Below are 26,142 nucleotides of genomic sequence, written 5' to 3' on the forward strand. Positions count from 1 at the left end.
ATTTTGCTGTAATAGGATGCACATTAGGATGTTATAATATTTGCAATCTACTCTAAATAGAATGGAAATACTCAGATTGGGATTCTAATTTTTTAAGTCTACCAAAAGATCCACTGAAATTAAATGCCTTAAGGAGGCTACAAATAGTGGAATAATTGAGAGGTTATAGCCACAATTTTCCCATATTCAGATCAAGTTTTTAAACAGGGTTAAAAAAATAAAATTTAATGCTGATCAGATCAGATGCCTGAGCCTACACAGAAAGAATCTATCTGCATTTATGCATCATGTTGTGGTAGGGTTTTTTTCCAGTGTGGGAGATAATCAAATTTCTATAAGTATAGACTCTAGACAAATCTAAAAACTATTATGAAAAAGAAACACAGAAAAATATTTAGCCTGACTTTAACTAAACTGTGGTTTAAATTGTTGTGCATGCTAGATATCATATTTCTTGGTCTAAACTAGCTGAACCAAGCTGCAACAGTCCAGACATGATATGACTAAGTTCATGAATTACCATTACATGCCTCCTGGTCCAGAAATGGTCACAACTGGCATAGAAGATTGGTCATGGCTTCCACCTGCTGTTTAAGCAAAAGTCAGACCTCCAGTTGGCAAAGCAGTTCCATCCATGCAAGTGATTTCCACCCAGAGAAAGCGATGGACTTTCTTTGGAATCAGTCAGCTTTCAAAGCCACAGCAACTCCATCTTGCTAGCATTCAGTCCAGGTTCTCCCATTTAGGCCCTAAGAACTGTCAGACACTGGGAGAGAGCTTCCACTGCATCACTTGCTGGGCCAGGGATGATGCTGTATAACATGGTATCAGCATACTGTATATTTGGGTATCAGCACTCTACTGGCAGTTGACCTCTCCCAGTGGCTTCAAGTAAATGTTAAATAGTAGAAGGGAAGGGCTGAGCCCTGGGGCACCCCACAACAGAGCATCTGAAGGTTCAATCTTTCTTCCCCAATCAGGACTGAACCAACCACTCAGGAAGGAGAAAACATACCACAGAACAACGTTCCCTACTTCCAAGCCTCATAGTTGTTCTAGTTCTGGGGTTCCTAAACTTTTTGCTATCATATCTCCCTTTAGTGTAATCTTGATGTACACACCTCCCCTAAAAATCCAACCACCAAAATGAACACAAATGAACAATGAAAACAATACAACCAAATTTGAAGGATGGATTTATTGTAACAATTTAACTAAAAGGTGCTTCACATCTCCCCAGGACGGTATAACTCCTCAAGAGGCAAATCCTGATCTAGATGAATACCACAGTATCAAAGGCAGCTGTTCAAAGGCAACTGTACTTCTCTTACCCCAGTCCTGCCACAGGTCATCCACAAAAGCGACCATGTGGTTTCAGTTCCCTGTTTGAACCCCAACTGAAGTGGGTTAGGATCATCCACTTCATCCAGTTTTGGAATACTTAGAAGGCCAGCACAGGAATGGAGTAATACCAAGTGAAGTCTTTTTACTGTAATAAAAGCATAAAATGAACAACATGAGAGTGGCATAGCTGAATCAAATTATAGGAAGATTAGGCTTATACAGAAGAGGTAATAATCACTGATCAGGAAATTGGCAAAGAAAGAAGGAGAGGTACAAAAATATAAGCAAAGATCAAACTATGCAATGGAGCAAAGCAGTTCTAAAATACAGGTAGTCCTCGCTTAACGACCACAATTGGGACCATCGCTAAGTGACAGTTATTAAGCGAAACATCACATGACCATGCTCAACTTACAACCTCACTTCCGCCACGATCATTAAGCAAATCACTTGCAGTTGCTAAGCAAGACATCATGCGACTGCAGCTTGCAATTTTACTGCCGGCTTTCCATTGACTCTGCTTGTGACTGCAGGACACTGTAACAGTCATAAGTGGAAGGACCAGTTGCAAAGTTACTTTTTCAGCACCGTGGTAACTTTGAATGATCACTAAACAGGGCAGTCATTAAGTGAGGACCACCTGTGAACGGAACATCTCTGATGCTTCTGCCTATATATTTCCTAACAAATGTATCCTACTGGTTCCAGAACTTCGGATAAGAAGGCTTGATTCCACATCAGTAAGGAAAATGGCTCCTAATATCTTTGTCTATCTAAGGACTTGTGGTGTTGACTGGTTATAAAGAAAATTCTATCTGCCTCTTTTAGTGTGAATCCTACTCCTCCCTCTCACTGGAAGAGGACAGTGCCTTTACAGAGCTATAGAATACCTAGCATTGCTAGTTAGCCCATAGGCCTCTTAAATGATTACATGGAACAAAGAAAAAGCAGACATTGATATATAAGACCAAATGTATGGGAGAAGGGCAAATAAATTTGATTACTGCACCCCACCGTAGTATCTTGCCAATGGCAACTGGTAGCACTGAAAAGTGAAGATTTAAAGCCTTTATATCAATAATACTTTGCTTCTCTAGATGCAGTAATGGTTGCTAATATTTTATACATTGCATTTATCTGAAAGGATGATGAGTCTGAATTTAAAACAACTCCCACTCTTGAAAGGAAGATTAGACAGGAAAAAAAATACCCTTATTTGCCTCCATTACCATATTCTCAGCAAATTTAAGATAACATAAAGGTAAATTATTTGGGGGAAGAATAATCTTCTGTTCAAGTAAATGCATTATCAGAAAGTTAAAGGATGAAGAAGAGAATACCACTGAAATGGGGGATTAATTACTTTCAACTCTTCTTAATCCTTACTTATTTAGGTCTATCCTAGGTTATGTTCTTTGGTACACTTGTGTATGTAGATTAAGATGTAGCTTTGGATAAAAAGATGCTTGTTCACTACTTAGGCATTAAGCAAGGATATAAGCTTTGAATATTCATGAATTTAGAAAAACAAAAACACATTTTCTTGCAGCGACAAACCATGGACTGATTAATAAAAATCATATGAGTTCCTGAGAAAATCAAGTTATTACAATGGATTATAGCATTTATATACACAGACACAATGGAAAAACAGCCAGGAATTTACATGAATAATGCAATTTTCAGGTCAAAGATACCAAGAGTTTTAAAGAATTATGTGGACTGTGTTTTGATGATAGAGATTAGGAAAGTAGCATATTTGGGGCAAAGGAAAGATATAATCATGATATTTCCAAATTAAAGGCAGACTCTTCACAGTTACTTATTCTTATTCCATAATTATTTTGAATACAATGGATTTCTTTCAACCTATTTTCTCCAACGGGGTGGGAAGCAACACTCCCCCCACAAAAAACTTGCAACCGCTTTGGGGAGTGCTTTTAGAATTATTATTATTATTATTATTATTATTTGTCTGCGCTCAGTCATTGCTGACCCTGCAGTGACTGCTTGGACGAGTCCTTGCAGTTTTCAAGGCAATTGTTTTTCGGAAGTGGTTTGCCAGAGCCTCCTTCCTAGAGCAGAGCCCAGCTGGCGAGCGCAGGAGGCAGGGTTTCCGTTGCTTCGCGCCCTTTTCGGGCGCGCACGGTTTTTCGCAACTGTTCCCAACTCCTTTTTGGAAGGCGCCGCCAGCATTTTTCCTCCCACCGGAGTGAGAGTACCCATTTATCTACTCACGTAAGTTTTCAAACTGTTGGGTTGACAGGAACTGGGGAGGAAACAGGAGCTCACCCTGCTAACGTGAAGGCTGGACTCGAACCGCTGAAGCGTCGACCATTTCTGGCTGGCAACTTTCAGCATCATTAAGCCGCTGCGCCACCGCGTCCCCCTTAGAATTATGCTTTGCTACTATGTTTAAACAATGCTTAGTGGTAAAATCTCCAGGGCTTTTTTCCAGTCCTAGTAGAAGAATCTATTAAGCCAAAGGGGCATTCTTACCTTATTGTATTTAAACAGGAACACAATGGACCTGACTGTGCTTACGCTAGATCTGTGCGAATTTACATATCCAGCATTTACCAGCTCTTTTCCAGCACATATGTGAGCAACCCATGACATCTAGACTGCATTTTGTCCATCCTGCAACAAGGTGGCATGGAACAGAACTATTTCTCCATGGCAAATGACAAGATGATTGGGGAGGATGGAGAAAAATCTTGTCCCCCACTGCCCCAGCCAGCTTGCTCCAGACTGTTGCTTGTCTGCCACTAATTCTATGCCATCTGCATAAAAGCCCCAGGATTTGTCACATTATTCATATTGCTGATGCAAGAAATTACCAAGTTTGAAAGAAAAATAAAATGGGAAGGGGTCTTCCAAAAACAAACAAAACAAAAAAACTATGTTAATGCAAATGAATGAGAGAAAGCAAGCTTGGTGCTACTGAAAAGTCACCACATTCTGAATTGTTACTATATAGCACATAACAGTAAAGCAGGGCCGTTACAAGTGTAATTATTCTAGATGCCAGAATCTAGGGGAAAACCCTATATTCAAGAATACCCACACAGCTTTTTTAAAAAAAAATTCTGTGGAAAAAAGAGACTGAGGTTTTAGTAACCTTTCAGAGAAAAATAAAATCTGTATTACCAAAGTCTCACACCATGATTTTCCGTTTAGAAAGGAAAAAGTTATGAATATATGTATATATTGTTCATCCACTTCTTTCCCCCACTCAGAAAAAGATACCATGTGGTGGTGGTGGTGATAATAATAATAATAATAATAATAATAATAATAATAATAATAAAACGTTTAGACAGCTGGCACTCCTGCTTTCCACCATCCTATCCTTTCTGATGTCTCCTCTCTTGTGCCACACAAGTAGCACCGACATGATTCTTTGAATCTAGGCTGTTATAAAGCTTCTTATACAATCTTGTTTTATTTTTTAGTTTAAAAGTGTAAGTGCTGCCTTTTTTCCCAACTCTCCTGAGGTGCATAAACTGCAACTGAAGATTTGAATGACAGACCAAGCTGGAACCTGTGATTCAGCAGATTCTAATAGCTGAGCTCAGAAGTGCAGCATTCCACACACGAAGGAGAGGTAGAAGCAGTCCATTACTTGTATTGATTTGCACTACTTTGTCAGCACTAATGATGTTATCTTATTAAAAGAGATAAATGGGGCAGCTACTATAAATGCAGCTCGAGCTAAAATCCAAAGCAAACCTTTAGAAGTTAGTTAGTTGCTCTCTACTTTTTTTCCCCTCCTCTTTTTAATTGGGCTACACTTTTCCTTAATGTTATCTCAGCTAAAGACATTGTGTGGGCAGGCTACAGTAGAGCAGGGAACGTGGGGGAGGAATGGAAAGCTTAAAGAAACAATTAAAAGAGAAACTTTGCAAATAAAAAACGGTGTCATTGGCAATTTCAGAACAGTGTTATTAGCTAACTCTTGAATGCAAAGTAAACTGTATGGTAGCATTTGTCATTGGAATATGTGACATTTTAAACAGTAACAATTATTCAGCTGCTTCCTATGTAGCAATACTACTATACACAATGCAAAATGATGTTTCTACTTGTTTAGTAATAAAAAATAGTAATTTACTATAATGAACGTTTTATGCATAATTTCTTTTGGTGTGGGCTCTGAAACACCCATTATTAAAAGGTCTCTATTTACTAGCATTACTAATGCTCCTCTAGATAAGCCTCTACATTAAAAAACAACATGAGCCTTTAAATTCCAGTGGTTTACTATTTGCTCTCTTTTCCCACTTAGGTGTTAGATCTGATTGTCCCAATACCGTAACAACATACAGAAACAGGATTCTGCAAGTATTATGTAGTCTGGTAGAAGGGGAAATATAGCCAACGCTCAGTAATTGGAAAACATATCTAGAATCTCCAATAATATGCCATTCAGGTCTTTATTCAGAATCCTGTTGCTACAAAGATCCTTCATTGTTTAGAGACTGTGGTCATTTGGATAAGAGGGTATATTCTCCCTGTTTGAGCAGTATAGAAGAATTATCCTGGTCATAATTAAAATGAAGTATAAAATAGCAATATATGTTGTACAGTAGTACATTCAGTTTGCCAAATCAACCCATAGATTATGAATAATTAAAGCACATTTTCTAGACTATTTTGATCTAGTGCAGTCCGTAAGTGTTAGAGTTATCACAAATAAGACATTTAAGTGTTTCTATCCACCAAGCACTGAAACCACTAAAAGCACATCTTGATATCTCAACACAAGATTCTCCTCAGAAATGCATTAGATGTTTATATATACATACATATGCATACACCCAATGCACTTCTGAGGAGAATCATGGCTTCCTGTCAGTTGTTTTACATCTACTAAGAATGAACCACAATCTTCCCATGAACCACAGTATGAAATGCTATATCAATACAGTACTGTACATCTTTATATAATACAGAATGTGAAAATGTTTGATATAAAGTTGCAAATCAAAGTTGACATTAGGACTGTGCAAGGCATTTGAGAAAAGTGCTTTGCAAACAAGTGCAAAGCACCACGCCTTGAAGCATGAAAGCAGCCACATCCTTTAGAAGGCTTACACGGCTGCTTTAAAGGCTGGCTTTGGTTGTTTATGTGTGCATATACACAAATAATACTTCCATTCAGACACCAGAGAAACAGGTGACATACAAAGCTAGAAAAAGTGAACTTTCCCAATTAAACTTGTTTTATATTATGCCCTTTCCAATCACAAGAATGCCTTATGGTCATCAACTAAACTAAACTAAAAAAGAAACAACTAATAGACTAGTAACTCCTACTTATTGTAAATCCTTTGGATACTGCTGCATGATCAAAATATCCAGGGTTGATACCTTTGTCATATACTACTGATTTCTTCTTTACAGCTTCTGATGTCCAACATAATTGACACTGTAATCAGTACTATAACACAGTTACAAATGATAAAATGCATTAAGCTTGGTTTGTGATTTATGTTAAGGCAGCATATACCAATGGATCATATTCCCTGCACACATAGAGACTTACTGTGTTCATAGGAGCCCTGGACAGTTCAAAATATTATACTTTAACCAATAGTGTCTCTAACTAAATATTGTCTATACTGGGTTTCAGAGGGAACCTTTTCCAGGCCATGGTATCATGCTGTAATTAAGACAAAAAAAAAAAAAGCAGAATTGGTGTGTAGGTACACCATGCCACATACATGCACCTTGGACAACCAAGAAAACAAACCGATGGATCATCAAATAAATCAACCCAGTTTTCACTTGAGACATAAATGACCAGGCTCAAATTATCCTACTTTGGACACATCAAAGACCCAGCTCTCTGGAGAAGGCTCTAATGCTGGAAAAGGTAGAAGAAAAGAGAAGAAGAGGACGACCAGCAGCAAGGTGGATGGACTAAGTAACAGTGGTGATGAGTGCAGCACTGGAAGACTTGAAAGAACAGGTTAGGGATAGATCGTTACAGAGAAGATCTATCTATGTGGTCACTAGAAGTCAAGAACTACTTGATGGCAAATATCTATCTATCTATCTCTCAATCAATCAAAATAAAATAATCTAAGATGTAGGCATCCACTCCTAACCACCATTACACCAAAATGACAGAATGTGCATTGCAACATCATGATGCAAACTTGCTTTTTTGTACTTTTGTATGCAAATAAGAGGTAGAAGTTGTGTCACAATGTTGTGATACACATTCTGTTACTTGCCCCCCTTACCATCCCCAAGAGACACCTATGATCTGGGCTACTGGGCTATTTCAAAATGACCAAAACAAGCCCACTGTGCACACAGTAGTAGGGATTATCTACAATACAGACAATAAATGCCTTGCTTGTTTTCTTAAGGAGAAGAAGGTGGCTACTTATGATAAAATGTGTCAATGCAAAATGTTCTTCTGCTCGTATGATCAGAATATGGAGGCGTGTGAATCAGGATGATTGACATGAAGGCAACAGTGTTAGGGAACTCAATGGAAAGAAAAGTGTTTTGGGAGCATACAAAAGATCAAACAAATATACACATATCTATCTCGCCATTCCAATTTCCCTCCTAAAGTTTTCCCCTATATTTGACTGTTGTTGTTTTTTCCTCTCTCTTTCACACACAATGTACAGTAGGGGTTTCAAATTTTTTCAGGCCAAGGTACCTGTTGGCTTAAAAAAAAAAACACTGTAACCACTGATCAAGAGGCAAATCTCTAGTGGTAGAAAAATTAGCTAAATTAGAGTGAAGGTGGTTTTTTTTTTTGCCCTTGATGTCTCATGGACCCCCATCAATTCACATGGAATCCTACAGTTCTGCAGAGTACAGTTTGAAAAACTATGCTATACAGTGTGTGTGTGTGTGTGTGTATGTTAATGTATTTATATTTCAGTATAATTGATGGTTAGGATCTTAGAAAGATATAATGCTTTTTACAAGGTTCCGATAGGACTACGGCCTAATTCTCACGAAGGTGTACTGTTTAAGAGAAAACTAGGATCTCGCATATTGTAATACTTCCCTATGTGAAAGTGTATGTTTCCTCCTGACATGGCTGTTTTCTGTGTGAAGAGATTTGCAAGTTTTTTTTATCAATAAGAAATCAGAGAAGATAGAAAGCAGGCTTAAAAATACCTGTACAATAAGTATCTCCTATTTAAATAAGCTAGCATTTAAAAATATTTCAGTTTTGCATTTCAATAACCAAGCACAATATCTCTAGATATAGCTTGACTTCTATTTTATACTTTTTCTCTTGCAGTATGTTTTAAGTCTCCCAATTTTTCCCAACTTAAGTTTGCAAAGATCAAAAATCCTCAACTTGGCATCCTCCAGATGTTTGCGACTGTAACTCTTAGAGTTGTAGGAAGGCAAGCACAGAACAGAAACTGGTCTAAAGCTGTAACTACATCAGTGCACATGTTAATGCACACACACATATCTACACTATATTGCAAACTGTTCTTCACTGCAATGAGAAATTCTAATTCCCCTCCCTCTCCCAATTCTGTTTTGCTGCTTGCAACAACAAACAAATCCACACCCACCATTTGGAACATAAATGCAACTCGCTCAGTCATTCACACCATGTGCCTGCTTGTGAGTACAAAATCAAATCCTTCACTTTCAGTTGTGCCATGATCATTCTGCGCAAATGGGGTGGACTAACGTTCCAACTGCTTCCCCATTCCTGGCTGCCCTTTTAAATAATATGTGGAAAGCATACACCACCCACCACCCACCCACCCACCATGCTCACGTTTGCATTCCAGCCCTTTCTACTACCCCCATCCTCCATATACCAGTCATGCTGGCGTCAAGACAAAGCAAACTCCTTTTGCATCAGACAGTGATTTTTTCCCCCCTCCCTTGAACACAAGAGATATTTTTGGTTCAAAAATACACAGTCCTGCCCAGTAGTTTGACTGTTACCCATTTGTCAAGGGAGCCGCACCCCCTACCCCCACAGAGGCACACGCTGTGGCTTTCATTGTAAGTGAATAATCTGTTTTCAAGTGTTCCCTCTGCCATGGCTCCACCCTCTACTGTAAACTAGACATTACCTTAAAGAAGGCTGAATCTGCTGCATTCCTGTCTAGCTGCTTCAACAGAAGATTTTCTACGCTCGCCAGCAGAGTCAACAGCACTGCACGCTCCCCCACCCACCCACTCCCTCACTTACTTCTCCTCCTCATTTAACTCCCCCTTCCCACACCCCACACTTCTCCCCTCCCCCCTGTTCACTGCCTCACTGTGTTTTTGTGTAAATGATCTCACATGACTCAACAAATCCATCTGCCTCAAGCAGGCCAAGTTTGGAAGCTTCCCAGGAGGGAGGCAGGGAAGAATCGCTTTGTGGAAGAGACCTGGAGCCTTGCCCTTTCTCTGGCTCAAATTACCCGCTTGTCAGGCTTGACGGATCTGGCTAAAAATAAAAGGAAACGGGCCATGAAAAGCAATGAATGAGCACAGCAGTTCCTTAGATAACATGGGGCCAACCGTTGCCCTGAGCCTCCAAAACAGGAACTTCAAATGGCGAATCTGTAAGTGCAGTTCTACAATCCAGGTAACCCTTTGGTTTGTTAGAAAATTATCCTGGAAAGAAATGGACTAAGCCAAGCTAGGGACAGACATTCAGGGAAAACAGAAAATGCTGGGTCTCAGCTCGTAAAATATGCAATTCTATCTTGTTGTAGAAAGAGAGGGGGAAGCAGAGTGGCATTTTTAAAGATGCCTATTACATCAATTTCGTGCTTTGTGCCAGCAAAGAGCTGAAAGTCGTTTGTGCAAGAGTGTTCTCGGAGCCCACAGTGGGTATTAAGCACTTAGCTTGGCAATGTAATGACACACTGTAACAATCTGTAATGTGAGGCAGTCAGCAAAGCTCTGGCCCCAAAAGCTATTTCTCCTAACTATTAACCATATGTTTGGCTCCTTAGCTATCTGAGCGGGTGTCCCAGCTTACCATCTGCTTCCCATCCGCACAAGCAACTGTAAAGCACAGAGTATTTCCCTCTGAAGCTGCACGCGTCTTTCTATATCTGGTTAAAAAAAACACTGGGAGCAAGAATTTCTTCCCATTCACTGGGCTGGGAACACAAGAGCGCTGCTGTATTATGCACAAGGCAGAGAGAGGCACTCCTGCTTGTACGTGGGATCACAAGGGTATGCACCCCTAGATATTTGCACACTTGCTCACAGACAAGTATGAGAACTGGCAATGGCAACACTTGAGACAACATGTTAAAAATAGCGTGCATTCTCAATATGGAGCCCTTCATATACGCTCAGATTACTTAGAAATAAGTTTATTTACACATACACACAAACAGACACACATGGGGAGTATATTCTGGCAATCTGTAGGCTGAGTAGAGGAGCAATCATTAAAATTGGTGAATGACAAATATCTGAGGTAGATAATATGGACAGGAGATGCATATGTTTAAAATTTAAAATTACGCTTACTCGTCTTTTGTCTGCTTTTTAAAACAGTATAATCCTCTCCAGTTAGTATAAAAGTTTAGTTTAGGATAAAGCAAATTTAGGATAAGCAGCAAAAGCCCTTCAGCTCGTGCAGCATAATCTGTGGCCCTAGCATTTACTGATGCAAACAGCTGCCTCCTCGGTTTCTACAACTAATACAGTCTAAGAGATTCTCAAACTGTGGGCTGTGACCTGGGGGGGGTTGTAAACATGGGGGGGGACAATTATTTATAAAACCTAAACAGGGATGTATACACTGTTAAAACTTAATCTGGACCCTGCTTCTCCTGCACAAACCTGTCAAGTTTGAGAACTCCTGTGATACAAACACTAACATTCATTTGCTGAATTTTCCACCTCAAGTAGTTAACAACAGTATACAAGAATACAGCAAAGAAAATCAATTTAATTAAAAATTTAAAGATCAATAGCATCTAAATAAAATGCAACAAAGCACAGTAGCCAATCATTAATACAGACAGTATCATTTCATTCTCCACATATTCCGTGGAAGAGTTTTCAACAACTTGGGGGCCAGTCTAATTTCTAGAGGGAAGCTAGTACAGGCTTGGTGTTCCTACTGATTGGATGGGTTGATTCCAACTGGAGAAAGCAGTCCTGGAGGTACCCAGGTGCCAAGCCATTATTATAGTCATATATTTATTTCTTGCCCAACTTTAACTGCAACAAAGTCATTAGTTTTAGTTGTGGAAAGATTGCACCAATTCTTCTGTCATGATAGGGACTTATAGTAAGGCAGGATTTGAGAGCCTCTGTCTATAGATCTTTTTTCCAGTCAAGACTTCCTCAGCAGGCAACGTTAAATACATCCATTAAGTGAACTGTAAACTTACTGAGATAGATCTAGACACTTCTCTGGGAGACCATTCCACACCCACCGATGTACGCATACACATCCGTGCTCTAAAAGTCAGAGCTCATTACAGATCACTGAATCGTGTATTTTCTAGGTTTTACATGGAGACTAGGGAGTAAACTTGCTTCCTCCACCATGGTGTAGGAGAGATGTACCAAGAGAAGTGAGCCCAAACCTGGAGCTACAGAGAGAGGCAAACTACTAGGCATCCGCCCACATCCCCCACTTTGGCTTGGAGCTGGATATGGGAAATAAAGCTGCTTGTGTTTCTATTCCACCCTGCAAAAAGAGACTTATGCAACCCCACTTCCAGAACAATGTTGTCTAAGGGTTTTTGCTGCATGTCTGTACTCCAGAATTTTTAAATGTACACCACCAACAGATTAAACAACAAGATTAAAAAATCTGGAGGTTGAGTCATGGCAACTGGACTTCTCTTCTTTTGGTTTGATATGTTTCGCTGCTTGGACAAGCAGCGAAACGTATCAAACCAGAAGAAAAGAAGTCCAGTTGCTATGACTCAACCTCCAGATAATTCCACCTGGATGACTGAGAATCTTCATCAACAAGATTAAAAAATGCACTCTCAAATAGCCTAATCGGAAAGGGGTGGGGCTCCACTATATTATTGAGAGCTACTATAACCCTGTGATGGTTGTCTGAACCTGTAGTGTTTTACTATAGAATCAAAGCCTTCTAGTACTAACAAGAATCTTTTATGAAACTTATGATACTTAGTTATATGACAGTTATAAAATATAGCATTAGCTATGATACGAAACTTTATCATGAGAGAAACATGGTAAAAGCCTATGGATCAGAAATTCTCAAAACTTCACACGTATTAGCAAAACCATAATTATTTAGTTATGCTTTGGGCTCAATATTATGAGTCCTGTACTCATTACAGCTTAAAGTTATGGGTGAACCAAGTTATTCTGGTTTATGTAGCAAACTTGGTTAAATCCAAGTTTATCATGTGTGAATGCAAAGACAGAATGGATAGATCTATCATTTACAACTTTTGAAAACTATTTCATTTTTATGAAGAAGCACTATAGCACATTTGCCAAATGACATGTTCAGAATCCTTTTTTTTTTGCTTTCTATAAAAAATGTAAAACATAAAATAGAAAATTACTTAAAAATCAGAAAAATCAATAAAATACTTGATGAAATATTAAGATTTCCAGATCTATTTGAAATCCTCAGTAGAGGAAGCTGAACAAATGTTTTCAGAAGAGGAAATTTTCACAGAAATTTTCACCTGCTGAAAAGTCTCTACGAGTAGTCCTCAACTTATGTCCATTCATTTAGCGACTGTTCAAAGTTACAATGGTGCTGAAAAAAGTGATTTACAACTGGTCCTTGCACTTACGACTGTCACAGCATTCCTCACGGTCACATGATTGTGATTCGGGTGCTTGGCAACTATTGTGCATTTATGACAGTTGCAGCATCCTGTGGTCACGTGATTGCCATCTGTGACCTTCCCAGCCAGCTTCTGACAAGCAAAGCCAATGGGGAAGCTGGCAGGGAAGGTTGCAAGTTACAGTCATGTGATGTCTTGCTTAACGAATGTGATTTGCTTAATGACCACTGCAAAAAAGGTCGTAAAATTGGATGTGGTCATGTGATGCCTCACTTAACAACTGCACTGCTTAACAGTGAATTTTCTGGTCCCTATTGTGGTTGTAAGTGAAGGACTACCTGTACACCTGATTGCTACAGAACCTATTGGCCTTTATAGGAAGTCTGAGAAGAAGGACTTTGAAACTAGTTTTAGTGTCTCAGGTTCACATACCATGTGATGGGGGTGGATAGGTCACAAGTTGCTATTCATTTCTACCATGCTCAGTACTAATACAGATAATAAATTTCTGGAAAATTGTAGTTGAATGGGAGGAATATTTGCCTACAAAGCTTGGCTAACGTGTTTTCTTTGTACACAAAATATAAAACGCATATATGCATACATGTTCGATCTTTGCTTCTCTGTCAAATGCCACCTATATTTGAAACCCCATATCAATCATGAATATATTTATAGTGTTGCTGTAAACAATAACCTCTTTCATTCTATACATTCATTTGAGGAAACAGAATGGGTTATCATGGGACAATTAGGTAATATCAGCTGAAACATATCACTAGATGAAAGGTGGAACTCTTAAATGTTGCACAAAGCACAGAAATGGAGGAGAATCTCAAAAAACCTTGTTACTAGCCCTTAATGCATGTGTGTGTGTGTGTGTGTTTAAAACAACAATCTTATTAAGTTTTCTGAATGAAACAAAAGAAGACTCAGAAGCTGTTGTTTCTGAAGAATTAAATGTTCTAGAGATGCAACATTTCCCCACAAACTAAAGTGCCAAGGGTAAAAATTCAGCTCTCCAAAGTTCCTAGACAGACCCCAGAGGAAATTTATCATAGCTGAAAAATCTGATTCTAGCAAACAAGAGAAGAAGATTGATATCAATTCTTATCATGACAGGCAGACGTATGAATGGCCATAGTTCTGAAGGTGACTGATTCTCATCCCACTACTGAAATAGAACATATGAAGTTGTTTTATACTAACACAATTGTTGAGTGATTTAGTTCTGCACTGTTTCTGCTAACTTGCCTTTTCCAGCCTTTGCTACCAGGAATCCTTTTAGGAGGAGACAGAACCCAAGATTACTTGGCATGCCAAGTACTGAGCACTCTCCCAGAAATGGAATATCTTTATAAGAAGATCCAATGGTATTAGCAACTCTGAAGGAGATGCAGGAGCACAAGGTCAACTCACAGGAGAGAAGAATCAAACCTCAGATATAGAGTAATGTAAGTTTTTGTACCTATATACGCCTGACATGCCTAGTTAAGTCCTTTGCTCAGAAGCATGTTTGAAAAGGAAGAAAAAAAGATGGTCACAGCTTCTGATGCCAATATTGTAGAAGTTCTATAAAACATTTTTTGGGGGGGGGGAAAGAGTGCCTTTCATATTAACTCTTAGTGACATGCTAGACTGCACAGTAAATGCATGATTCTGTGACTTCTGCAGCTGATTGGATGTGAAGTCCTATATGTGAGGCTCGGTGGCAGGAACAAGCTGAGGGTATTGCTGGTGTACTACTTCCCTGCCCAGCGAGCTCCCTTCCTGAACTCTTTCATCTCATCACCACGCTGGTGGAAGATTTCCCTAGATTTTGTATCCTGGGGGATTTGAGGGTGGCTTGGGAATTCATGGCTGCAATGACACTGTGGGCTTGTCCCAAGTCATCATGATTCTAACTTACAAAGGGGGCCACACACTGGATTGGTCTTTACTTCAGAGAAATTAGGAGATCATCTGAAAGTGGAGGACATTAAGATCTGTCCATTGTCATGACTGGATCACAATCTGGTCTCCTTGAAGCTGATAGCCACAACCAGGCTCTGTAAGGGGGGGTGGATGCACCTATTAAGATGGTCTGTCTGAGGCACTTATGGATCCAGTTGATTTCTAACGGGAACCTAGGGAGTTTTCCAGTGACCTGACAAGCAGCTTGATATGGTTCTTTAATTGAGGTATGGAGACAGCAAAGGTGATAGGATTATTCCTGAACTGCCAACCTGGATGTGCTGGAATTTTATTAAGGAGCTCTGGGAAATGTAGCATCTTAGGAGATTCCTGGGGTGATCCTGGTAAAAAAACAAGGAACGAGGGTGACCAGAGGCAGGTATGAACTCAAGTTCAAGCCTACCTTTTGGTGATAAGGGCAGCGAAGCATCAACCCTTCTTTGCCTCTGTGGAATATAAACTGATAGCATTATTTAGGATGACGTGCTCCCTTTGGGAGAATGTGGGCCAGGATAATCTTCTGTTGTAAACAGCATGCCAGGCATTCTGAGGATAAAATCTCTCACATTCATTCTGAATTGGACATCAGATGTATGAAGTCTAACAAACGGCAGAAATAATTTCTTGCAAGTCTGTAATTCCTGAGAAAGTGGACAGGGACCTCTGTAGAATGAGTTCAGCCACCTGCAAGTTAGATATATACAGCCAGGCAGATCATGACAGCAGATCATGACAGCATGGGTACAAGAGGTAATAAACATGTCTCAGAGAGAGGGGGTGATGCTGGTCTTGAAGAAGACAGAGGGGTGCTCCCCCCTTCATAATTTTACCTGGCCATCTTATCAACGGGTTTTCAACCAGCCTGTTTTAGGCAAGACTGGTTGAACTATAACTACAATGTGCCCTGAAGAAATCAATTATATGGATCCTTTCCAGTTTGGGTTCAGGTCCAGACATGAATGGAAACTGCATAGGTCACTCTTCTAGATGAGTGGTAGTGGGATCTGGAAGAGGGTAACACTCTCTTCCTAGTGCTATCAGATCACAGCAGCATTCTATATCATCAGCCACGTTATCCTTTTGGACTGTCTGGAAATCTGGAGATTGAGACCCCTGTTTGCAGTGGTTCTGCTCTTTCCTGAGTGGGCAGTCAACTAGTAGTAGTGGGAAAGGGAGGTCAAGCCCTTAGGAATAGTAGTATGGGGTGTCTCAGGGCTTGGCCCCCTCCCTGATTCTTAACATCTACATGAAGCCAGTATCTACCATGAATACACTGATGATACCCAGCTGTATATGTACAGAGGATACAAAGATGGCCTTGAAGAAGATAGTCAACAGCTATTACATAAACACCAGCTTAGCTTGGGAATGGAAGAGGGTGTGAGAAAGAAACTCAAGACTGCCTGCTTCAATTCTCTTTAATATTGGGGTGGGGGAGTGGGGGAAGAGAATCTCTGTCAGGCTTTCAAGATTCTGTTATTATATGTTGTAACAGTAGAATTTAAGTCGTGCTAGTGGAGTCTATCTCCTCACCTGGCCTATGTCAAAGGAGTGACAATATGTCTACTCTGGAAGTCTTATCATTGTGACCATGAGGGACTGGATGGGGTAGAACACACTCAGACTGAATCTCAGCAAGTAGCTGTTGAAACAGAGGCCTTATAGCTCCATGGTTGTTTTATCTACTGCTCTTAATGGGATGGTGCTTTTGTTGCAGGAGCAGGTACGTAATCCAAGCACTCATAGTTCCCACTAAAGAGGCAGGTGGAGGATGTGGCTAGGAGAGTCTTTGCCCAGCTTGTTTCTGAAATGCAAATTTTCTGAACTGAAGGTGCTCTTATCATCTTGCAGTTAAACTACTACAATCTGTTCTATGGGGCTGCCTTTTAATAAAACCTGAAACAAAGCTCCAGTGGGCACAAAATGTGACTGCCACCTATTGACTGGTACTAACTGGTTTAACAGAATAGCTATTTTGTGGAAACTACACTGGTTGCCAGTAGGCTTTTAGGCTCAATTCAAGGTGATCACCTATAAAACCCTATATGACTTGGACCCTTGTTAATTTCAGGACTGTCTGCTTCAAATGGAATCTCCATCTAGTCAGGATGGAGCACTACAGATACCCCACCCCCAAGGTGTCAAGGGGGCAGATGTCCCTAAGCTAGCCTTCTCCGCAGTCTGCTTATTGTAAAATACTCCCCCCCTTTTTTGTCATTTGTTTTTTAGATTTTTTTTATCCCACCTTTATTATTTTCATAAATAACTCAAGGCGGTGAATATACATACTACTCCTTCCTCCTCCTGTTTTCCTCACAACCACCTTGTGAGGTGAGTTGGGCTGACCGAAAGGGACTGGCCCAAAGTCACCCAGACGGCTTTCATGCCTAAGGCAGGACTAGAACTCACAGTCTCCTGGTTTCTAGCCTGGTGCCTTAACCACTAGATCAAACTGTCTCATCCATTTAGGAAGCAGGTGAAAACAATATTTTTTTTGCAGGGCCTTTGGAACGGAGTGTCCTTAGTAGTTGGCAGCAATGAAAGAAGATGTGGTTGTTTTTTATTGTATTGTATGTACTGTATTTTCGTGTTTTTAGTATGGTAAGCTGCCTAGAGTCCAGTCAGTGCGCAGCATACAAATTGCTGTAATGAAAAAAATGTTTATTTTTTCATAGAGATAGAATATATGCATTCAATTGGAAACTACAGTTGCTTTTGTTCTTTTGCCTTATCTGACATTGGTTTTCCAGATAGGCTGGACTAGTTGGAACACACATCAACCTGGTTTCCACAGATATTAAAGGGAGATCTGGAAAACGGAGCTGCATTTTCCCTTGATGTAAGACAAAGTTAGGATACAGGGAGTCCCCAGGTTAAGAACGCTCCCATAGTTAAGAACAGCTCGAGTTAAATACACAATGGTTTGAGTTAAATACACAATGGTTCGAGTTCATTGTACAATACTACTTATACAGTATTATACAATAATACTGTTCTGGCTTACATACAAATTTGACTTAAGGGCAGATCTTGGGAATGGAACTTGTTCTTAAACTTATATATTATAAATTTGATAATTAATTAATTAACAAACTGGAGACTACCTGTATCTGTGTTTAGGGTTATTATCACATTGGCATATCTCAGAAATATTCAATACTCAAACTGCAGATCATTATATGTTATTGAGAAGTTGGCTCTCTAATGTCACGATTAGATGAACCAATGATTGATTACCAGGAAAAGGACATTCTCTGTGACACCCTCCAATATGCTGAATATCCCTAACGGTAAATGTGTAACACTCTATCTGCAGACTTTAAGAGCTATAATCACTTTATTCCAATTCTGAGTAATTTTACAGTACTGCATTTTAATAATGGTTTTATCTGTTGCTATTGTACATATTAATTTATTGTTTTAATCATTTTAACATAGTCATATTGTTAAAATTCTCAGTCTCATGAGACATCTTTTTCTGCTAACCATCCTCAAAGCTAATAGTTGTTTCATAAGGACTTTTCATACAGTATTTTTTCTCAATCAATATGCATATGAATGTACAAATAATAGTAAAGCTAAGCAAGCAGTGGTTTAGCACTACATCCAAACACTCCCTGTCCCAAAATACAATATGAAGCCATGCTCTAAAATGTGACTTAAAAATCTTATCTTACATTAACTTCAAATTATCATTATACTCAAGATTACTATATATATTTGAATTTTGATTATAATTGTAAAATCTAATCAAACTAAACTTAAAGAAAAGAGAATAGGAGTAAAAAGTGCAAGAAAAAAGAAAAAAGAGAAAAGAATAAAGAATAAAGAAAAAGAAATATATAAAGAAATTACTTCCAACCTTCATCACAACATGTATAAACAAATTTAGTGACTCTTTACCCCCTCTAAGGTTACAAACATTTATCTCTTCATCCCATATCCCATCTCTTTATCTATAAATAAATCCATAAAACATCATCTTTTCAGTCCTGGTGTCAGCAGAAAGTCCATAAAGGGCTGCCAGAAGTAACAACACTTGTTTTAACCTTGACGAAATAAACCAACTTTATATTCCTTCCTTTTACTTCTAACAGTCTTAATCTTTAGTTTTTTCAAATACAGTGTTGTTGTGAGATTTGATTTCTCTTCATTTCTTCTTTGTCCCACTGCACAGAATTCTTCAGGGCTTTAACAAGCCTCTTTTGTAAATCCAATAGGAAAAAAGTATCCCAGATCATGTTCTTGGTTTGTCGTTTGTATTTCTCTTTTAAATTTTAAAACCTCAATCAGTTTCTTTTGTAGATCCAGTGAAACATCCTTTTCTAAATCATTCTCTTGCCCTGTCAGTTGTAAATCCACTTTCAATACCATCTCTATCTTGTTAGATAAAATTTGTTCTACATCTGTCATTTCTTCAATAACATCTTTTGGACATACACTATCCATAGAAGCAGACATCATTACTGACATTGTTGATATTGTAGCTATTATTTTCTGACTCCATTCTTCAGAAGTCTCCTTCAGTATTTTTGTTCTTATAATGTTTTGCAACATTTTACTCTATTTAAAAACTTCAGTCCCCTCTAGTGTGCAGTTTTTGAAATCATGAAATTGCTTGTCTTTGTTATGACTTCTGTTTGGTAAAAACCAAAACAGAATCTATTTCCCACGAGAAGCTGTTGGTTCTTTATAATTAATTCCAAAATTTTATTGTAAAAGTTTCAATATTCCAATTTTATCAGGACCCTTAGTCTATTTATAACTTTCTAAGTTCAAAAACTTATTTAGCTTTTTGCTGTTTATTTCAGACTCTTTAAATTCTTAAACTTATGATTAAAATTTTCTATCCTTTAGGATTGAAGGCAGACTCACCCGGCATTTTCAAACTTGTTGTTCCAAAGGTCTCTAATAGCTTAAAAGTAGTTAATCGGCAGTTTGCAAAAGTGATTAGAAAGTAAGGTTTGTGAACTTAATGTCCTTTAAAAGTCTCTGTCATGGTTGTGAGCAAGATGGCTAATCCCTTCTTCTCCTGATACTCAAACTTGTGGAAAACCGCCATCCTGTGGTATCCTCGTGAGGAGCAGCATCCAGAGCACATGTGGCTGATCTCCCATCCTCTCCTTATCCGGAGAGGTTCCTAGAAACTGGTCTGCTCACCAGTTCCTTGGTCTTTGCCGCAGTTGTCAGTTTACCATACCTCCCCCACAAGTTCCATTATACTGAAGATTACTAACCTGGCATAATCCTAATTTATTTTATCACTCAGCCCCAGCAACCTGCTATAAACACACTTAATAAAATAGAATAGCTAAGTAAGTCTCACTGGAAATTTACAGATTTCCCCTGGTTTACTAGTTCTGTCTGGTGCAAATTCCATTTTTGTCATTCTCTTGTTGAAAAATTCTTTATCTTTAGCCTACCTACTTTATTTTTATAGCACTCTTGGAAAAAGAAAATGTAACAGGATTAAAGATGATGACAATATTTGCCTGGAACACTGGTTACCAAACCTGGGTCTCCAGATGCTAGAGTATTAATCTTGATTGGGGATAATGGGGGTCATTGTCCACCAACATGCAGGGACCCAGTATTGGTAATATTGATCTAGGAATATTTGAAAGCACAATTTTGGGCTTGGAGCCTGATCTGAGTGGGCTGCATTTTCAATAAGGAATTTTCACTCATCCCTTTCCTGGTCATCAGTCATCTTTTTCAACTGCTGGTAAATTTTGTAAGAAGGCTTAATGACAGCAAGGAGAAATAGAAAGGGATCAAAAATAATGGTAACAATCTCAATGAACTTGTCTAGATATGGAACAAAGGAGGAAAGTTTATATTACAGCCATAACAAGAGAGACCAATGATCTCTGAAGAAAAGAGTGTTCTCCATCCTGTTTCTAAAGCCAAAGGGTAATGTGGGGACGTAATGCCAGTCTTTAATCACTGCAAAGACATCTGGTGTGGGACCTGAGTATTAGCAAAAGAGGTAGGGAAACAAGCCAACTGGAGGTGAAATAAGCCACCATTCCTTTGCCTATTTGTGAGCTAGATTCCAGTTTGTTTAATTTAGGGTTCTATCTGAACACAGCTATTGTGCTCCTGACATTCAGGAAGAAACCCAAATATTTTTCTTCAAGGTTTTTGTTGAGGAAAAAATGCACATTATTCAAGACTCAATTTGTAACTGAGAAAATACTCCCATACATCTCATCAGCCAGCAACTAACAGCAGCAAGCACTATGAAGAACAAGCTTTTCTGCCTCATCCATTTGTACAGACCATCAGCAGCACGGATGATGCAACATAACTCTTTTTCTCTATTTGCAGGCCTTCACTGCATCATCTCTTATACAATTTATAAGTGGTCACAGCCAGTTAAGGCTAGATCCTCCTGTGCCAGTTTTTTTTTTTTTTTGATAAACTTTCAGAATTTCCTTTCTTAAATATTTGTTTTGATGCAATGCATTTCTTTTTTGTAACAGTGGACACCTTGAGTTGTCTTAAGGGAAAAAGCTCCTTTACATTTATGCTTCTCATCATCCTTGCCATTGTTTCAATCCATCCAGTTAGTCTGGATATGTCCTAGAACAAGCGTCACAATGAAGCATCATAACAACAGAAAAGCTGTATATGAATACACATAGTAATATGGCTTATTTCACCAGTACATATAGTGGCTGCTTAGTTTTTGGCTTAGCATGGTGTGTAAACCAATCCCACAGGAAACCCCCCACCCACAATGGTTGATAAACTCAGTGCATCAGTTTGCACAACACAGTAAGCCAAAACCAAGCCAACTGTGGCTTACTCCTGTGTGTAAAATTATATGTATATAATATACATATATGTATTTTTAATTATCTGGAATGCACTACAGAAAATACATGGGCAAGATAAACAAAATTACTCTAGCTACATTTTTTGCACATTTCTACAATATGCTGGAAAAATTTGTGGTGTAGAGTTGAGTGATGAGGATTGCCTCCAAAACAGCTGGGTTTACACCGCACCAATATATGGGTGTTGGACCACAACTTTGAGGTAAACCACAAGTTTCAACTAACCCTTAGTTAAAGTGTGAAACACTCAAGCCAATAACATCTGGAGGGCAACCATTTTTATGATGCCCTCAAGAAAACTTTTAACTATCTTTGTATTCTATAATAAAACGTTCTCAGTCACTCGATACAAAACACTACATCAATGAAATCTGCATTTTTAAAAAAGATATTTCTTAATCCATTTCCCTTTCTAATCATCTATTATCTTTTTCTCCTAAACAAAAACATTTCTGTTAAAGCTTAAAATATGAATTATGTTTGGCACCCACAAAAATAAGAAATTTAAAAATTTAACGCAAAAATTCAAAAAGTCAGTGTTGGCTAGACATGCTTCAGTATTTGTTACCATAGAAACTAGACAGCAGATTTAGGTTTTGTTATCCACAGCTATAAAATATTAAAACTTCTTAAATGTCTTTGCATGTGCATATCACAGCAAGTCATTCTCTAGAACAGCTAAAATGGTTCAGCTTTTAAAATGGAATCTGACTGAAATTCTTCCTTTTCTTTCTTCCTTAAATTAAACAGAAATCAATGAGGACAGATATTAAGGGCACACTTAGTGGAAGAATAAAGCAGCATTCTCATAAGTTTTATGTATGGGTACTAGAATCAGATTTAAAACCTCTGAATTTCTAACCCACTCTAGACTCAAGGACTTGAGGCCACCTTGTTAAAATAATGTAATAAGTGGGACTCAGTCATTCCATTGTTATGCAGTGATAAGCTGTACAACTTTTCCAAACTTTTTGTTAAAAATACATTTTTGTAAACATAGAAAATTAACGTTTCATCTTATCTAAAATGTGGAGTAGCAACACAAATCATCCTTCCTTTATTCAGTAAGTTAGAAAATATGCTGATTTACTCCCATGAGGAATAGGAGCATTGATTTTTATGATTTTGAGCATAAAAACAAAGAGAAAACAGTAAAGGGTCTGTTCCTACAGTATTCTTCCACCTCCCCCCACCCCCCCGCCAGTAAGTTTGCATCTCAGCTGTAATAAATATTCATTTATTTAGCAAATTTATATAGCCACACATTCTACCCAAGTAATTCTGGGCAACTTAAAAAACACTTATGTAAAAGCCATAAGGCAACACCCATTTAAAAATAATTGAGGCATCTCACATAATTGTTTAATAGCATGAGGACAAAACACATATGAGGCTCCACTAACATCCTGACCCGTGGCCTATAAGGCAAAAACCAACAGGGTCAAGGTCATCCAGTTCTTTGAAGGATGTTGTTCCACAGGGCAGATTCCACAACACGGAAAGCACAACTCCCAGGTCCCACTAAATAACACTGTTTCACAGAGAAGACCTGGAGCATGTCTGTACTGCCAGATCTGGTAAAAAGGGTAGACACCACCAAAGCCATGTGGTCCTGTAAATAACCTAGCCCTGTGCCATGCAGGGCTTCAAAGGTTATAGCCAGAACCTTGAATTGCACCCAGAACCCTATTGGGAACCAGTACAGCTGACACCCAGCAATATGACGTGGGCTTACTGTGGTGCACCCAAAACTGCATGTGCTGCTGCATTCTGGACACATTCCAAGTGCTTTTCATGGGCAGCCCCACGTAGAGTGCTTTGCAATAGACCAGCCAGAAAGTGACTAAGCCATGAATGAGCAGGGCCTCCCAATCCAGAAATGGGCACAACTAGCGTACAAGATGAATTTGTACAAATTCCGTCCATGACTTCCACCTTTTCCTTGCACTAAAAATGGGGAACAATTGGGATCTCCTGGACTCATGGCTCCTGCTCAATTGCTTACTCACTCTGTGCTGATGACTGATCTCACCTAGTGGCTTCATGAAGATCCTAAATAGGAGTGGGGAGAATTGAGCCCTACAAAATAGGGTCCCTCTCCCCCTCCATGCCAACTAGAACTGATCTTGCAGGAAGGAAAGCCATTGTAAAACCATGCCCCCTACTCCATCCCCTTAAAATGGTACCCAGGATACCTTGATTGTTGGTATTGAAAGCCACTGAGAGATCCAGCTGAGCTAGGACATATATATTAACCCCATTCTGAGTCCACTGGATGACATCCACAAATGCAATCAATGTTGTTTCAGTACAGGTAGTCCTCGTTCAGCAACCACTCATTCAGCAACCTTTCAAAGTTGTGGCGATGCTGAACAAGTGGTACTTATGACCAGTCCTCAAAATTCCAGCTGTCACACCACTCCTGCGGTCATGGTGCTTGGCAACTGGCTCACACTTACAACAGTTGCAGCACCCCATGGTCATGTGATCACCATTTGCAACCTTCCCTGGCGGTTTCTCAGAAGCAAAGTCAATGGGGAAGCTGGCAGGGAAAGTTGCAAGTCACTCTGATAAGTCTCCCCCACCTGGCAGCAGCCACCCTCAGCCCTGCTGCGCTCCTGCTGCACTGGCTACCCATGCACCCTCCCCGATCTGACAGCAGCCACCCCCAGGCCCAAAATCACTCATGTGGCACCACTGCAGCTGCCTGTGCACACTCTGTCACCTGGCAGCAGCCACTTGCTTGCTTGCTGGCCTGTTGGCAAGCCACCTGGGATTTGGAACTTCCTGCCAGCTTACTCACTGACTTTGGTTGTTGGAAGCAGGCAAAAAGTTGTGAGGAGGTCCTCGCTTAACAACCTGCAATCATCACTTAACGACAGCAACAGGTTCTGCTGATATTGCTGTCACTAAATGATGTGGTCACATGACATCGCACTTCACGACCGCATCATTTAGCAATGGAAATTCTGGTCCCAATTACTACTGTTATGTGAGGACTACCTGTACTATTACCTGGCCTGAAGTCCAAATAAAAGGGGTGCAAGCCTACTGCCTTTTCAATAACCTTGCCTAAAAAGAAAATGTTGGAAACTGGCAAAATTGTCCAGTACTGTTGGATCCAACAAAGGCCTCTTGAGGAGAGGGTGAAGTACTGCTTCTTTTAAAGGAGGTGGAACTGTCTCCTCCTGCAAGAAAGCATTCACCATTGCTTGGATCCAACCATTATGTTGTCTACTGAGAGCCTTAACCAACCAGGAGGGGCACTTATCAAAATACAAGTGGCAGGACTCAAAGCCCCAAGGACTCTTTCCACTTTCTCAGGACCTACAGGTTAAAACTCTCCCCCAATAACTGAGCAAGACGGTACTTTAGTCAGTTCCGCTGGAACTTTACAGTTAGAATCTGTGTGAATCTAAGCTACTTTATCCAAATGCTTGGCATAGTCTTCCTAGCAATCCTACAAAGATTCTCCTGGCCCTTTCTTGCTCAGAAAAGATCAGGTTTCCTGAAAAAGGCCCCTGGCTGACTATTTCTGGACACAGTAAGAGTGGAGAAATATGACCACATCACTTAGCAATGGCAATTCCGGTCCCAACTGCTGTCATAAACCGAGGACTACCTATATGCAACAATCAACTTTACTTGAATATCAATTGCATCCAGTGCATCTTCAGCTGTCCCACAAGTCTACCCATGCCATTTTAAGGATTTTAATCTTGATTTCCTCATCATCCTATTTATTATCTTGTGTTAAGGAAAGTTGTTCTTTTTTGGTGCATTTCTCATTATTTTGAAGTAAAAGGAATTATTATATTCACTTGTATCTTTAATTCAATATGTGGGGCAGAGTATGTTTCAGATGCTTCCAATCAGACAGTCAATTTTAGACTGATCTCAGTCCTCCTCCTTACAAATTCTAGATTTTGTAAGTCTAACTATTGTGTTTCAGTTCAATCCAAGCAAGGAGTAGAGAGAGAGGCGTGGGGATTGTTTGTTTTCCAGTGGTAGTGGAAACCTTATAGATTTAAGAACTTTCAGTCATATTTTTCTTGAAGCCATCTAGTTTAGCTCTACATTTGAAGTAAGCTATCCTTATCTTATATTTTAGTTGCCTTGGAGGTGGCCAACCTTGTCTAGATTCAACTGCTAAGGAGGGGGGGGGGGGTTCAGTCTGGTTAGTACCAGAAAATGCGAGGGTTGTCTTAGAAGTAAAATCATCATCATCAACATCATCATCATCATCATCC

The 26,142-nt window shown here is 39.4% G+C and overlaps 1 protein-coding gene across 4 annotated transcripts in view; it reads right to left on the bottom strand.

Annotated features, from left to right (window-relative positions):
• BACH2 (BACH transcriptional regulator 2) overlaps positions 1-26,142 on the bottom strand; it is a 187,318-nt gene that overhangs the window by 121,278 nt on the left and 39,898 nt on the right. Inside the window, exon 1 of one of the 4 annotated variants that reach the window (XM_088138552.1) lies at positions 9,426-9,501. The exons of the other annotated variants lie outside the window; for them this stretch is intronic. The gene's annotated coding sequence lies outside the window, so the exon portion shown is untranslated. Of the gene's footprint in view, positions 1-9,425; positions 9,502-26,142 lie in introns of those variants that run through there. 4 annotated transcript variants of the gene reach the window in all.

Source organism: Python bivittatus, unplaced genomic scaffold, assembly GCF_059951505.1.
Source record: "Python bivittatus isolate LINGU-HERP-01145 unplaced genomic scaffold, Pbiv_v1 ctg000020_np1212, whole genome shotgun sequence".
Taxonomy (NCBI): Eukaryota; Metazoa; Chordata; class Lepidosauria; order Squamata; family Pythonidae; genus Python; species Python bivittatus.